Here is a 16,782-nt window from a genome sequence, read left to right on the forward strand (position 1 = left end):
AATAGGAAAAAAAGCCACCAAGGATTTGCCAGGCTGAATGTGTCATGCACTATGCAGTGAATGTCAGAGTAAGCACAATGCAAGTGAGGAGTGCACACAGGAACTACCTCATGAGAGACATAAGCATGTCCCCCCCCTGGGACCCACTCTAAACAACTGTGTATGTCTGTCACACCTGGACACAATGCCAGAAGTGACAGTCACACAACAGGTGCATAGGGAAAGGTAGTGGAGTCAGCACTCATCTGCTCCCCTGGTCTCCCATACAGCTTGGGGTACTGTGGGAGGAGGACGTCCAGCAACACCTCATTCTCCTCTAGGGTGAATGGCTGGGCCCTCTCCACAGTACGCAACATGGTCCAGAGGAAGCAGAGACAGCAGCAGTGTGGTCGACTGGAAAGTTGTGCAGGCAAGTGCCCTCTCATGGGTTCTGGCTGCCTTATATCTGTCTTGCTGAGGGGCATTCATTTAGAGGAGTACAGAGTGATTGGTCAGACTCATTCGCATCATACGTTTACTCCAATCACTTTAAACATACAACAATGACACACATTCGCATCGTTCAAATTTTGAGCATCATGTCAAATCAACAACCACTATGCAACAATGTATTATTTGGCCAAATGACTGTTCCAGGACACCTGATGGACACATTGCAAATGAAAACTCTGTATCCATGACAATCAGCATGCATTTTGGGCCTAATACTTGTTCCCTATGTGTCCCCTATGTAATTTTGAAATCCACACACATGTACGGTGCATTTCACACGTACCCGTACGGCACCACTGCAATAGTGATACGGACCGTACGCACGCGATGAATGCGTGGGTACGGTGCGTTTCACACGTACCCGTCCGCACCACTACAATAGTGATATGGACCGTACACACGTAATGAATGCGTGGGTACGGTGCGTTTCACACCTACCCCTACGGCACCACTACAATAGTGATACGGACCGTACACACGCAATGAATGCGGGTGTACGGTGCGTTTCACACGTACCCCTACGGCACCAGTAGAACAGTGATATGGACCGTACACAGCCAATGAATGCGTGGGTACGGTGCGTTTCACACGTACCCCTATGGCACCACTACAATAGTGATACGAGGCGTACACATGGCAGGAATGGAGGGCTACGAGTCGCACAAGGATGTCCATCAAGTACTTGTCATTGCATACTTTCATGTGCAGGCCCTATGTGTCTCAGCCAGTGATATTGCACAGGTCCACTCATCTAGTTGCACAATTGATGTGTGATGACCTGTGTACACATGTCATGTGTGATGGGGCACTATGTGGCACACATCACCTTGACACTTGTCACATGTGTGTCTGTAGTCCAACTGTGTCATGCACAGCAGCAGTGGGATGGCACAATCATCACCACCCGCACCTGTCTCCTGATGCCAGGGACAGGGACACTCTATCAACAGACATGTCACGATCAGCGTGCCCCTATGTGACTATGTCAGGTGTGCGTCATGTGTTCCCATGAGCTTGCTGTTAGTGTTCCGTCAACTGCATCTGCTGTTGGTGCATCCAACATGGGTCTGTGTGGCGATGGGCATGGCACACATCTACGGACACCATGCCACATGTGGATTCCCACGGCTGTAGGGTCTGTGTGCATTGGACATCATATTTTCCCAGGCATACATGTCTGCGTCGTCTCAATGGCTGTGTTTATTTGTTGTCACATGTACCCATTCTTCGCAATGTGTTTCATATGTACATTTGACATTCCATGTGACCTGTGCGTGTGCTTTGCAGTCAACTGTCTGGATGAGATGACATCCTTCCAATGCTGCTATGTGGATGTGTGTCACTCCGGTGATATCACAGGCTGTTCACTCAGACTTGCTCCCAGCTCATTTCAGGGCATGTTATGTAGACATGACAATCAACAGGTGTATCTGGCTTTTCGTAGGAGTGCCAGCAAGCTGGCATATGTGTCCTGGATGTATTGCACACACCAGACTCCATAGTTACCTGATGTTTAGTAGCAGTTTAGCATGTGCTATGTTCATTGACATTGATGTTGGCAGACTCTCAATCTTCGTAATTCCTAACAATGTCTTGCAGGGCACCGCCTGTCCCAAGAACAATGCCAGACTTGGCTGCCATGAGGGAACGTGCCTGCATCCGACGTTACAGATTCACTCAACAGTTGATTGAGGACTTGACCGACAAGCTGGCACCACAACTCCAACCGCGACACAGGTATCCTACTGCGCTGACCCCAAAGATGAAGGTGATGGCAGCCCTACATTTTTTTGCCACAGGTACGTTTCAATTGACCATAGCTGATGTTGGTGGGATGTCACAGACAATGTTCAGCCATGTCCTGCGTGATGTTTTGGCAGCCATGTTGGAGCACCTTGATGAATTCATCAAATTTCCTACTCCTGAGGAGTTGACAGATGTGAAGGGTGATTTCTATGCCCTGGGAGGGATGCCCCATGTCATTGGGTCCATTGATGGGACACATGTGGCTTTGGTACCACCACAGGCACAGGAGCAAGCCTATCGCAGCTGTAAACATTACCACTCAATAAATGCCCTTGTGGTGTGTCTTGCTAACATGCTGATTTCCCATGTCTGTGCACGTTTTCCAGGATCAGCACACGATGCCTACATCATGAGGTGTAGCAGGGTGCCACAAATGATGCTTCGGCTGCACAACGAACAAGCATGTCTTGTTGGTGGGTATACTCTGTTGGTCCTGTGTGTTGCGGTATCTTTGGCTCTTACGGCATCTCCTGACCCACTTATTTACATGATGTTTCCATGTAGGGGACTATGGATATCCCAACATGCCATGGCTAATGACACCTCTCCGCAAACCCAAGAACAGCTGCAGATCACAGGTACAACAATGCACACGGGCAGATCAGGCGAGTGATTGAGAGGATCTTTGGCCTCCTGAAGAGCCGATTCCGGTGCCTTGACAAGACAGGTGGGTCCCTCCCATATGCACCGGAGAAGGTGTGCAAAATCTTCATTGTGTGCTGAATGCTGCACAACATGGCCGTTGAGAAGGCAGTGCCACTCATCCTTGATCCTGATGAGCAGCAACACCCACCCGTGGAGGATCCAGGGCTTGGTCACGAGGCAAGTGATGAGGAGGAGGAGGATGAGATCCGGAGTCAGCTCATACGCAACTTCTTCTCATAATGGTGAGTCACTGGGTATGAGTGTGCAAGCTTGTACCATTGAGTGGCATGTGTTGCAATGTGTGTGTCCAGCTGACTGAATGCAAAGTGACTTTGATGTGTGTACTGATGTGTCACTCGAGTGATGATGTCATGCCACACAGTTTTGCGGAGAGACTTTCTTTGAAATTTGCATGTGTCCAACATTGTTCATGTTTCGTAACTGACCATGTGTGCGGCGAAATTTGTTTTAGGTGACTTCTTGTCTGTCTGTCATTCCCAGGTTTTTGTGCCTGTTGTCTGCTCGTGTCATCTTTGTCCTCCTGCTATTCCTCATGAGGATTGCAACGTGTGCTGAATCAGCGTTCCCTGCACGGACATGTGGAAATGTCAGTTTGGGTAAGAATTGCAGCAAGGCTTTTTGGTGGTGGTACGGGTTGGGAATGTGTGGGGACTGCTTCTGTGCATGTTGTGGTACCATGCATACATGTCTTCTCACCATGGAGCATATAACATGTAGGATCACTCCCATGACATGACAGTCACCCTTCTTGACAGTCATTTGTAGTGGAGTGTGGTGTCTGATGAAGGCATCAATGTGCGTAAACCTTGCTTCTGAAACATTGCTGATGCTACGGGCAGACATAGTGTGGGACATGGCTCTATGGTGATTTGCAGCCTCTCCGTGTGCAGCAGGATGTGTTTGGCTCATCCCCTTAACTTGTGTGCCAGTTCATTAGGATTCACAACATCCGTGTTGTGAAGGGGGGGTCCAGCATATGTCGCACATGTTCTGTCAACTGACCTGTGAGTCTGTTCGTATGGATTCATTTCCCTTTGTATGAGTTTGTGCAATAAAGGTGTTCAGCACAATCCAAATTGCCTCATCTCTGTCACTGCAGATCTCTTGCCAGTTTGCATGCGTCATCTATGGCATAAATGTCAAAGATTGAGCATATGAGTGTATGTGTACTTTGGCAACATGCATGCATTTCTTCATGGCTAATAGTCTCTATTGTGCATGAAGTACCTGATTGTGTATGTATATGTGCAGGTTGCTCCCCACAACGGGATGTCAATACCTGCTGATGGTATGTCTCCTGTGCGCAGCTCCGCATTTTGTTGCCTGATCCTGTGGCCGTCATTTTTGTTGATTCTCCATACATTTTCTCGGAGTGACCCATGAGTAACCTGACACTCCTTCCTTTACATACACCTGTTGCACTGTGCATTTCTGACCTCCTTGTCTTTGTGTGCTACTTTTTGCTTAGTTTCTCACCCCTTCCGCCTGCTGCATTCTCACCTGTGGCACCGCCTCACCGAGTGCCCTGATTCTGCAACCCACACGCCTCCAAAATGCTCCTCCCTTCCCCCCTCCACCCATTCTTAATGCAGGCAGCAGCTTGTCTGTGCCACTGTTGCACCAACGCCGTGCAAAAGGCAGGACCGTCTGCGCCTGCAACGTGCACAGTGCACGACCCTCTGGTCCTTGCATGACCCACGTCACACAACAAGCTCATGCTGCAGCCATCCCCCCAAGCAATGTCCACCAGACAAGCAACCGCCTGCTATCAGGCAACCCCTAAGCGCGCACACAACACCTTTGCATGCTGAGTGTGCAACTCCAACTGCCTACACAGCGCTGCCCCGCCTACCAGACCCTGTCAGGACAACCAGGTCATGTGCCTCCTACTCCACACCCGCTCCGTCCACTAGCACGCCATTGGACTCTGTTACCTCCTCAACACAACAGCCCCACATCACCTTCGTGACAGTAACCTGGATAAAAGCATCCTTAGCACACAACTTCTTCATTGCCATCTCTGACGGATACAAGATCACCCGCAGGGACGGCCCCAACAATCCCGGCGGATGACTTGCAATTTAGTCACAAGTACACCCTCAGAGTCACAAATCCGGTTTTGCACCAACCCCCTGGCAACCCTCAGAGTAACTCTCATCTACAGATCTCCGGCCTACATCCACAAATCACCAAAGCCATCAACACGTACATCTGCACGCACGCCTCACCTCCACAGGCTACATGTGGCTGGGGGCCAGTAACTTCTTGCTGGAGAGAACCACAACACAATCCATCATTGGTCCATCAACATTTGCATCCACGTCTCCGACAAGCAACACACTGCCCCACACCCCGCTACCGATCCCCCAAAGATGCTTGATGTAAGTCACCACAGACAAGCTGTGTGGGACACTCGAACCAACACCCCCGCCACACCCTGCAACCTCACACACTGGATCAGCAACTGATCCAACTATCTTGCCACATTGACAGACTTTCCTGTGAAGTACAACAACAGTTAAGCCACCTGGGACAAGGCAGACCTAATGGACTCATACAGATCTAGCCGGACTCTTGTGCAAACCTTGCAACACAAAGAACCATCAGTTACCTTACAGCCCTGGAAAATGCCACACACAGCCATCACCATATCATCAGCAAGGACAAGTGGAGATCCTTCAGATAGGGCCGAGGCACAACAACACACGACATGAAGGAGCTCATCAGCATTGTGAGTGGACTGATCGCAGCTCTCCATCCAAAAGACACCCCACCCTTGCAAGGCAGATCAAATCCCTTGCAAATTTCTACCACTGCAAGCTCATGGACATACACAAAAGCCTTGGCACACAGAGGCAGACAGCACTATTATCCGCGGGACAAACCCCCCTCAGGTTCTGGACTCCCGTCAGCAGCAAATACACCACCTGGCTCATGTGCACCATCCACTCTGGCTCTCCATCAGGCAGCTTCCCATATAACATCTCAACCACATCATTCCCCATCCTTGAAGCCCACGTCCACCACGTCATGAATGTCCTTTGAGTTTGCAACATTCCATGGGAGCAGGAGGCATGCAGAGACCCAGGCCCTTCTTAAACAATGGACGGCAGTACCACAGGAACTCCTGGAACATCACCCTGCTTCCCTACCCAGCAAATATCATCAGGAAGACACTCAATGAGCAACTGACAAACTTCCTCCACGCAAACAGCTCCAGTAACCGGCACCAGACCATCTTCCACAGTATTCACACCACTGCAACCGTCATAATTGCCACCACCAACGATAACTTAGCCCTGCTCAACAATGGTGAGACCACCCCCTTGACCTCTCAACGGCATTGTACACCATGTGCTACCACACTGTCAGCTCACACATCTCCAACACTGGTATCCAGAGGAGGGCCCAGGATTAAATCAACAAGTAGCTCACCAGCAAGGCCCAGGGAGTTGGCCTCCACCCTTCCGCATGTGGTACACTGGGGTCATCTGGTCCATGCCCCAGGGCTCATCTCTCAGCGTGACGATCTTCAATGTCTCCATGACCCCCTCTCCACCATCACATGCGCACACCTCCTCATCATCATCTCGTATGCCATTGACACCCAGCTGCTCATCACCCTCACCAAAGACCCAGCCATTGCCAGATCCAACCTTCAAGAAGTCATGAGATCCATTGAGGAATGGCTGAACATCAGCCACCTGAGGCTGGACTTGGACAGGACTGAGGTCATCATCTGAGGATTGTCCCCTTACGGCTGGGACAACTCCTGGTGTCCCACCGGCCTTGGCACCGCACCAGCACACAGTGGCCACGCACGCAAGCTGGTGTTCATCATGGACTCATCGCTCACAATTACCATGCAACTCAACACCATCTGTACCTCATGCTGCAACACCCTCCGCATGCTGCAAATGATCCACAGATAGATCCACTCCAAGGTAAGACAGACCGTCCCCCAGGTCCACTACACCAGCCGGGTCAACTACAGCAATGCCCTGTACGGAGGGACAAGAGCAAAACTGCAGGAGAACTTGTCCACATCCAGAGTGCATCCGCACACCTCATCTTCAACATCCCCCGCCCCAGCCACATCACCATCCACCTGAGATAGCTACAATGGATCACTGTCTGCTGCAGGATCACCTTCAGACTCCTCACCCACACTCAGGAGGCAGTCCTCAACCCCAGACCCAAAACTGACCTTGGTTGTCTGTCATCCAACACCCCGTTGGCCCAACTCCGTGCAGACAACCTTGCCCTGGCCACCATTCATTACATCCACAGAACAACTGCATGCAGGAGATAGTTCTCCCACCTCGCCAAACAGACATGGGACTCCCTCCCCGGGCACCTCCACATGACCCATGACCTCTACGCCTTCATGATACTCTTCCAAATTGGTCTGTACGAGCAGTATTGCACGCCCCCCTCAGCAGCTTGAGGCCATCACGGGTGAGTATTGGGCTCCATATCTGTATTTGATGATACATTGTGATCCAGGTGTGTCCTCGACCGGACTCAGATCCCAGTGTATGGATGGCTGGAGTTAGTTCCACACTCAGGCACACTTTGATATCCCGACACTTATGTTGTGGACTCCTGCGAAATGACTGCAACAACACATTTTTATTTTATTTTTTTCTTATAGGTCTGGGCCGTGATTTGTGCAAGAAAAAGGTGCAATACAGGGACCATAGAATCCAAAGTTCCCAGGGGGAGGTGGGATCCTTGGCATTTGAAAGCTGCAGAGTCCAGACCACAGTTTTTGGCATCATTGGTCAGACTGTGACCAGCAAGTCCATGTGGCAGAGAATGTCAGTCCATGAGGTGATGCTGTTGCACATGAAGGCCAGGTGCCAGGCCAGGTGACCTGGGAGATGTGAATGGCCCGCTGCCTCTCATGGTCTTTTCCGTGGACGACCCACCTTCCTCAGGGGACCCTCAGATGCAGGCCTTGACGATGCTTGGGACGCTCCGTCTGACAAGTCCTCCTCCTCCTCCCTCCCTGTGGCTGGTGGTGGTCTTCGCCTGGTGGCACAGGGAGGGTTGCCCATGTTGTCTGCGATCCGACAGAGTGAATGGCTTATGTCCCTTTGCACCGCCAGGATCTCAGCCAGTCTTGCCTCCATCCGTCCTTGGTGTTATTGTTGACTGGCGTGTTGCTCGGCCTGCTGGTTCTTCATCTCTGTGATGGTCCCCTTTATCTCTGTGAGTGTCCCATCTACCTGGCTGATCTCCCTGGTGTCACGCCGGTATGCCTCCATGATGTTGTGTATGTGTGACATACCGGTCTCTTCAGCTGGCTGGTCAGGTTCTCGCCTCCGCCTGCCTCCACTCCCATCACCCCTCCCCACATGAGCCTGGCCTGCCGTTGTGGGCACATCGGGTCTATGGGACCCCTGAGGGATGGCAGTGGTGGTGTTGTCTGCCTCTTCCTGGGTGCCCTTGTCCCTCCTGGTCAGACTGGCTCAGTTGTTCAATGCGGGCAGGGCTCCTCGGTGTCTCCTGGGAGGTGGCAGGAATGGGGGTGGTGGTTGGCACAGATGTTCCTGAACCAGGTGCTGCAGGGGCTTGGACAGCAGAGGGTCCAGGTCGGTCGGGGTCATCTGCGGAGTGTTGAGAGGCGTCGCTGCCAGTTGGATCAGGTTCCTCCCGAGCCTGGGACTGTGATTCTTCACCCCTGTTGGGGGGAGATTTCTCACGTTGCCCTGTGTGTGAGAGACAGTCAATGTTAATGCTGTTTCATGCAACATCCATGTTTCATACACATTCTAGTTGGCAATGTTCCTCCAGGTAGTTGTATGTGCCTAGCATTCTCCTCAATGTTCCCTTGTGGATGGGTTTGTTGCGGGGGACAGATTGATATGTGTTCCTGAGTCTTTGACTTGTTGATTTTTTGCTTGGATGCTTCTTGGGCTAAGTATTGGTCTTGTTGTGTTACATGTCCATTGTGACAGTTGGTAAATCCATTGCCTGTCCCGGGGGTGTCTGCTTTTGTAAGGGGTGTGTGTGACAGGGCCTGCTGGTGGGTGTAGTGTGATTTTGCACTGGGGCTCCCAAGTGATGTAGCTGTCCCCCATGGAGCATGCTGCCATTACAGTGAGTTCCTGTCCTCGATATCTGACCTTGTTGTCTTGGTGTTTGTGTTTGCACTGGTCACAGGAGGGCCTTGTGCTGCCTACACCAGGGCCCAGTGTCAGCTATCTTGTCAGTACTTTCACAGTCCCTGTGCATTGAGCATGGTGCATGGGTATGTACCTGGGCCATATGGGATGAGGGCAATTGTGTCTGATTTGGAGTTCAACAATGCGTTTTTTGACACCCACCCTCCCAGCGTACCGGGCATCCATTCTTGGGTTAGTGCTTCGTGTAGCATGGGACATAGCATGGCCTTGTTTTCTCAATGGGGCATACACATGTTAGTTGCATTGGCGTTGTTTTTGACTGTGGTTCTGGCCAGTGAGTATTTGGAGGTAGTTGTGTGCATTTTGTGTTGTTGGGGTGTGGATGCCATTACCCCCATGTTACATAAGTTGTTTGTGTACTCTTTAGGCTCTGTAACTCCTTGAAGTCCATGTACACCCACCGGCGGAAGCAGGGCCATCACCTTCTCCTCCCAGGGATGGAAATGTACTGGTCTGCGGGGCCCACCACTTCCAGTGATGTTGCTCTGGGCGTAGTCGTCATTCATTTTTCGCTTGACTGCCCTCTGCAGATCGTACCACCTGGCTTGGCAGTCAGTCCTGGTCCTTCTGATGGGTGCAACAGCATTCACCCTATCGACGATCCTCTGACACAGGTGTGATTTTTCGGCTATGCTGGTCTGTCTGACCAATGTTCCAAACAGCTGTGGCTTGACTCTGATGACTTCATTGACAAGGATCTCCAGCTCCTCCCTTGTGAACTTTGGATTCTTGTCTGTGGGCATGGTGTAGGGTGATGGTGTGGATGGTTGTGGGTGTGTGGGTCTGAATGTGAAGTTGTGTGTCTGAATGTGAAGAGGGGGGTACATGTGAAGGAGGTTGTGTGAAGGTGTGTATGTTAAGGTGGATGGGTGCAGTTGTTGGTGTGTGCTCTCTAGCTGCAGTGAGTCTGTTGCAAAGGCTAATGGTTTGTGTGTGTGGGCCCTTTTTATTGGTCCATTTGTGGGTGGGCCTCAGTTTGAATTTTTGGTGGGTGTGTTATAAGGGGTGGTTGTGGGTTTGGCCCACTGTTTGCCTGTTTGGATGTGGCCAGGTCAGTCATTTCCATGTTTTGTGCACTGTAGACGTGTTTTGTGGTATTGTGCGAGTCGAATAGACCCTCCTTGTGCTGTTTTACATTGCCTATGTACGGTGCGTACATACGCGATGTTGTTGTGTGGTGCGTACATACGCGATGTTGGGGTATGCACTGTACATACGCGATGATGTTGTTGTAAGGTGTGTACATACGTGATGTTGTTGTGAGGTGCGAACATATGCATGGGGGGGCTTGTACGACTCGTACCCCTGTACGACTCGCACCCCGGGAACTACTTTTCCCTGGATACGAGTCGTACAATGTTTGCTTTGTAGCGGGTGAAGTCATTCCCCGTGTACGGGACATTTTCCGTACGAATCCTCAATCGGAAAGCCGGTCCGGATCGTACTTGTACGGTCGGACTGTATTTTTAGGCTTCGTACGGAAAAGTGTCCGGGTCCGTCTCGTACAACTTTTCCTGATCTAATTCATACAGATCGGGCCATTCCGTATGTATTTTTCCCGTGCGAATCGTACTTCACGAGTGGGACGGGACTCGAACGATTCGTACGGGAAAAATTACGGATACGAGACGTACGGAAAAAAAAAAATACAGGATCGGAATCAACCCCTATGTGTTAAAAATCTGAATTCACCAGTGAATATGGCTTTTGATAAATATTGTAAAGGGCCACGTTTTGAATTTCTAGTTGTTTCATAGCTGGGCACAGCATTATTAAATTCAATTGTGCATTTCAGTGTTTCTCTGTAGAACAGCCAGCCTTGCTACACTGAAAATAGCTATTGGGTGCTAGTCTATAGGACATATTAATATATAATTGCTATCTGTTCTCCCATTAAACACATGTACCCTGGCCTAAAGGCTACAAGGCATACCTGGGGGTGGCCTTTTAGTATTTACATAAAAGGTTTAAACCTGTTGAAAGGGTTTATTTTGACAGGTTGAATTTCAGCTTTTAAACTGCTCTAGCCAAGCTACAATGGTTATCCTGAAGCCATGTTTGCATTGTTCCTGTAGAGAATGGCACAGTAGGTGCTGCAATCCACTACTGGCATTTAAATACAGGCAGTGGAACATTTTATTCCATGTATGTGTAACTTATAGGTAAGTTAAGTATGCCAATTGGGATTATGCCAATTCAATCATGTTTGAAAGGGGGGTACAGGCACTTTATCACTGGTTAGCACCGGTAAAGTGCAGAGAGTACTACAGCCAGACAAAACAGATGGGCAAAAACCTAGGAGGGTACACCATCCAAAGAATGTCCATTTCCTACACTCTGGAAAATGAAGAGGGGATTCACTAATGTATAGCGTGCAGTGCAGTGTAGCAAGCAAGTTTGATGCTCTGTAATGCACTGGAAGTAGAGAAAAGTCCCATGCCTACTAAGATATGGTGCTGCTGCTCTCTTCAGCAGTGCTTCTGCTGCCCAGTGCCACACTCAGATATTTGCACCAATGTGCAAACATGTGTGAGTGATGGCTAGCATAGGTTTTGTACTGGAAGGATACCTTCCAATTCAATATCAAATTATTTCTCTTTTTTAGCACCTGCCATTGAGGAGGCATTATTTTTTGTTTTCAGCCCTGTCTGACATTGATAGTAGATAGGGCTTGAGTGGTACTCGTGTACAACCTATGGGACACCCTTAGAAACAAAGTGATGAAAAGAATCACGTCGGATTGACTCGGTTGATGTGCAAATAGCCATATGGAATCTGGCAGAGCTGAGGTATAGCAAGTCGAAAGTCAGGTACGTTTTGGGAGAGAGAAATTCATATTGGCTAGTGGAGTTGGGAAAAATCATTCTCATCATAGGTTGTCAGTGGTGGTAAAGAGACATGTCACATACCAGGTTTGGGGGAATTAACATGTCACCTCTACTATGCAGAGTTTCCTTCTAGATTACAAATAGATGTTCGGCTACCGCATTCATTTTCTAAACATTTTTTAAGCAGTCATTCTACCACAGAAACACTTTTAACAAAAAACACTCCTGAAACTAGAACAAATTTATTCTGGGTCTTTCAAGGAATAATTTGAAGCTAACTCCAAGACAAATTCAAAATGCCCCAATTGGATTGGATATGCATTAGACTTAATTCAGTGTTCCCTCTTCTTTACAGTCATTTCTAGAGATTAGTAAAATACCTTTTTTATGTCCTCCTAAAAAAAAACTATACACACCTAAATATTCTGATCAACATCAGGCCATTACTAATCTTATCTTCACCACCATGCATGTAAAAGAGGGAGAATACCTTCTCCAGGACTGTCAGTCTGGTCTGAGGCTTGCTATGTTCACTAAATTAGCTCCAGTCTACACATTGAAATGTTTTTCTTCTCACTGGATAAAGATACAAAACTACTATGACTTTCAACTGAACACAACTCTGTCAAAAACATAACACTGTTGATAAAAACTGGGAAGTGCATACATAACCAGACAGGCAGTGCAGTGCTGTCTGTTTACACCAAAAGTACATAATCATAGTAGACCCATAAATGCTGATGGTGATATGGAAGCTGTGGATTGACGCCCCACCCAGGTCCACGGTGAAATTCAGGACGAAAAACTACTACCGCAAAAAATAGCAACACGCTTACATAATAATGATAAAAGTTCTATAGTTCATTTGGGCAGCAATCACCCAATATTATTAACACCTTTGAAAGATTTGATAGTCTGTCCCGAATTGCCCCACAAAAGTCTAGATTTAATAGAACCAATAACACCTAATATTCTAGGAAATAATTCCATCTCATCTAGACCTATGGAAGCTTTAACATCAAAACAGTTTAAAACTCAGTCGGAGAAAACTTCGCATAAACTAGGACTACCAATAACATTGCTTTTTTGGAACATAGCAGGTTTATCCCCTGAAATTGAAAATGGTCAGGGCCCAATACGTTTTGAACATTCAAATATAATCTGCCTACAGGAGACATGGACTACCGACGCAATACATCTTGTAGGTTATAAAACCTACTTTTCATCCGCCGTCCCTACATCCTCCGGCAGAGCAAAGGGCGGTTTAATCATCTATATTACAAACTTGTTAGGAAATGTTCAAATTACTCCGGTCATTCTTGATGTCCATTTTCAAATACTGAGCATTCGCTTTGCTAAAGGGGATTTGGTTCTCCTGGTTAATTCTTATAACAACTTAAAGGAGCATGAATTACGGGTAGTTCTCCGACAGATCTCCTTTCATTTAACAACATTGACCAAAGCATCCTATATGGGTGCAACCATCATCTGGGGAGGGGATTTTAATTTACATCTATGTAAAATTAATAACGGGTTATTGTGTGGATTAATAGACGAACAAGAGGAGCCAATCCTCCACTTCTCGCGTACTGGCGTAGGTCCTATCTTAAATGAAATACTAATCGATATGGATCTCGCAATTGCCAATAGAAGGAATCCTGAAACCGATTGGCCGGATCCAACTTTTATAGGTAGAGAAAGTCACTCTATTATTGACTTTATTTTAATTTCGAATTCGGTGGGTAATCGGGCAAAGGAATTTGATACGCACATCACCGTAATAAGTGACCACTGTGCCCTGACCATAACATTTATTCCACTATATGAATACCGAATCCAAACTTTATCTAGCACATTGAGACAAAACTCTCGTTACTTGGATAAGCTTAATGGATATTCCCTGAAATGGGAAAAGGTGGATCTGGTAGAAATTCTAAGTAGGATAATGAAAGAGGTCTCTCATGACATTATAAAATGCCTAAACTTGCACACCACGGAACTTGAACTTTTGGCCCACTTTGGGGAGATCCTGAAAGCAACTAACAATGCTCTGTTTGTGAAATAAAAAAAAAATAACTCATTAAAAAAAAAACAGGTTGGTTCAACCACAGATGCACGGTTGCACATTCCAAACTTAAAAAAGCTTTGTAAAAAATAGACAGGGCGCCCCAGGAAATAATAATTTTGAGGAGAGAATATAATTCAGCCTTAAAAGATAGAAAAACTGAACTTAAGTCGGATCTATGGGTGCAACTCCAGAAAAGCATTAAAAACAAAAATAGTTCTGCTTTCTGGACCATAGTCGAATCTCCTTTTCTCTGCAACTCTAAAGACTCTCCAACTATTGAGGTGGCAATTGATGCGGGGGCCTGGGTAGAGCACTTTTCAAAGATCTTTGCAAATAACTCCACGGAAGGGGATACCCAAGATCCTGCAGTCTTAACAACTTTAGGAACATCCTATCCCCTAAATATTGGTATCACCATGGAAGAAGTGATATTAGCACTAAAAGCTAGCAAAAATGGAAAGGCCCCGGGCCCGGATGGGGTACCTATAGACCTATTTAAATCAAATCTAGAACTCTGGGCCCCAATCCTGACAAGAGTCCTTAATGCGGCATGTGGGGTGGGATTAATAGGTTCATGGTCTAAATCAATCATGATCCCCATCTTTAAGAAAGGAGATCGTCAAGATGTTACATGCTACCGGCCAATTTCATTATTAGATTCGGTGGGCAAAATGGTGGGGAGGATTATCCTAGAACGCCTCCAGGGCTGGGCCGAGGATGCCCAAATTCTATTGGATATTCAGTTCGGGTTCTGGGAGGGGCTAGGGACAGTTGATCAGGCCTTAAACCTGTCATTATTGTTGAGAAAATACATATCTGCTAAAGGAGGCAATGTCTACATGGTGTACGTGGACTTGTCGGCAGCCTTCGATTGCGTCAGCCACTCGAAATTATGGTCCACATTACGGGACATGGGAGTAGACACAGCACTATTGAATTTTTTACGTGAACTGTATTCTAATGCCTCAGCTAGGGTAAGGTTTGGGGTTAATGGAGAACTAACTGCCTCATTCAGTGTGGAGAGAGGAGTGAGACAGGGGTGTGTCCTGGTCCCCTTTCTTTTTACGCTTTATACTAACGGCTTGGAGAGAGCCATGTTGAAGGGTAGTCAGGACCTCCCACGTGTAAAAGATCGTCAGATTCCGGCCTTACTCTACGCTGATGACGCGGTGATATTGGCCAGAACCCCGATTGAGTTACAAAGGGCATTGAATAGATACTCCGATTTTATGGGCACTTTAGATTTACGAATAAATATCAAAAAAACCTTTGTTATGTCTTCTGGCCCCAGTAAAAAAACGATGAAGGAAATTTATTTGAATCAAGAGAAACTTGCCACCACAGCCCAAAATCCCTATTTGGGAATTATTATTGATCGCAAATTACAATGGAAACCGGCAATTGAATCTAGAAAGCTTCAGCTTGTTCGAACTACAAAGGCCATTGTTAATTTTGCCCAAAAATTGGGTAAGAGACCTCCTGTGGAACTCTTAAAAATATACATAGCTAAATGTCAATCTGTAGCACTATATGGGGCTGGACTGTGGGGTCACGTAGAAACAAATTCATTGCAAGTGATTGAGAATGTCTTCCTGAAATGCCTTCTATCCCTCCCTACAAGTGCATCAACTTTCGTATGCCACTTGGAATTGGGCATCCCCATCATTTCAGATTTAGCCAGAATTCAACCTCTTTTACTCTGGCACCGTATATGGTCATCGGATAAGAATACCTTTACACAATTAATTATCCGAGACTGCATGGAGCTGGACTCTGTAACTAAGATTCGATGGTTAACTTACATAAGATCTTTTTTAACTGATCTAGGTATGGAAAAGTACTATCTAGTCCCAACCTCAATCATAGCGGTATCTAGAAAAACACTGAAAAAGGAGTCTCTTAGCCATCTCGAAGAACTACGGATTGCGAATGAAGTGTCAAAATTAACTGTACAACAAAGCATGGCACTCCAAACCACTTCTAATATTCAGCCATATCTAACCTATGATTTTACCACCTTTGAAAGATTTCTTTTGGTTAGATTTAGGCTGAATTTGTTCCATCATTTGGTAGCCTTCCCAACAAATAACAACTGGGATAAGGTCTTATCTTGTTGTCCTTGTGATAATATCTCCAAACAGGCAACAATTCATACAGTTTTCTTTTGCCAATTCTATAGGGAGTATAGGAAAAAATGGCTAATACAATTTTTAAGACTCACGGGAATTAGAAGGTGTTGTCCAGCATTATTGGCTCTACAGCAATTGGACGAGGAATGGATAGCAAGGTCAATAGTGAAGTTCCTGAAATGTATCTTTCGACATCGATTGAATCTATAAAAACTACACGACTACAGATTGGGGGACTTGATCTCTCCTTACCCTACAGACAGTAAATATTACAGACCCCGTTTTGAGTTTCATAGTACTTCCTTTCTTTTAAACTTAATTTTATCTTTTTAAATTTTTTATGAAATAGCTGCTATATTATTATATATCTGTATAAATATGTGATGTATTTTTATGTGACTGCTTTTATGGTTTTTTATAATGATAGAAGCCGAATAAAGAAATTTCATTCATTCATACAAAACTTGACTATGACTTTCAACTGAACACAACTCTGTCAAAAACATAACACTGTTGATAAAAACTGGGAAGTGCATACATAACCAGACAGGCAGTGCAGTGCTGTCTGTTTACACCAAAAGTAGATAATCATAGTAGACCCA

The sequence above is a fragment of the Triturus cristatus genome, chromosome 9 (assembly GCF_964204655.1).
Source record: "Triturus cristatus chromosome 9, aTriCri1.1, whole genome shotgun sequence".
In the NCBI taxonomy this organism is placed as follows: domain Eukaryota; kingdom Metazoa; phylum Chordata; class Amphibia; order Caudata; family Salamandridae; genus Triturus; species Triturus cristatus.